Consider the following 1,054-nt stretch of genomic DNA (forward strand, 5'->3'; position numbering starts at 1 on the left):
AGATAGATACAGATATAGATACATATATGTGTATTTCTGTAGATAGATACAGATAGATACAGATATAGATACATATATGGGCTTTGGTCAGTTGCAGCCAGCAGACATGAGCATACCTCCCACCCTGTAGTGGTTGGTGTTGTCAACTTGACAGACTCTAGAATCACCTCAGAGATCAGCCTCTGGCTATAGCTCTGACTTTACCTCTGAGGTATTATCTTGATTACAGTAATTGATGTACTAAAGACTTAACTTAATTGTAGGCCTCACATTCCCTGGGGAGAGGATCTGGGACTGCTCATGAAATGGGGAAAGTGAGAGAAGTACCAGAATTCGTTCAAGCCTCTCTTGCTTCTCGACTCCCTCAAGCTCCTGTTGCTGTGGCTTTCCCACCGTGATGGGCTGTCTGGACTGTCGCCTGAACTATGAGGCAAACGAGCCCTTCCCCTCTCAAGTTGCCCTTGTCAGAGTGTTTCATCACTGCAACAGGAAAAGAGACTGAGTTGTGCCCAGAGCTCCAGCCCCTGAGACCACGTCAGCTCCACTCTGAGCACTGCTTCTGTGGAGAAACGATTGGACAATACGCCTGGAGAGTACTTGATGAGTCTGGGACATTTGCTATAATAGAAAGTCAAGAAAGGCAGAAAAAAAGGAAAGAGGCTAGCATCATAGTGTCAGGACAACATGGGGGACAGTTTGCAGTACCAAGCACCCCCACTAAACCTAAGGTGCTCTCTTCAAAACAAATATTGAAGAAAATCTAAACCCGTGAGTTCATACTGGTCATGATGGGTAAATATGTGGAGAAAAGGGAAACTCTCCCTTGATAATGTGGGAAGGAATGGGGTGTCACCTCTGCAGCAGACTCATGAAAGATGCTGTGGAAATGACTCAGCGGACAAAGTGCTGGCTACACTCGCATGGAGACCTCCTTTGGGATTCTCAGCATCCACGCAAAAGGCCTGACATGCTAGCACACATCTCTAATCCCAGCACCAGGAAAACAGAAACAGGAAAATCCAGGGGCTTGCTGTCTTGCCAATCTCCAGGTTCA

Source organism: Grammomys surdaster, unplaced genomic scaffold (assembly GCF_004785775.1).
Source record: "Grammomys surdaster isolate TR1022 unplaced genomic scaffold, NIH_TR_1.0 181, whole genome shotgun sequence".
In the NCBI taxonomy this organism is placed as follows: Eukaryota; Metazoa; Chordata; class Mammalia; order Rodentia; family Muridae; genus Grammomys; species Grammomys surdaster.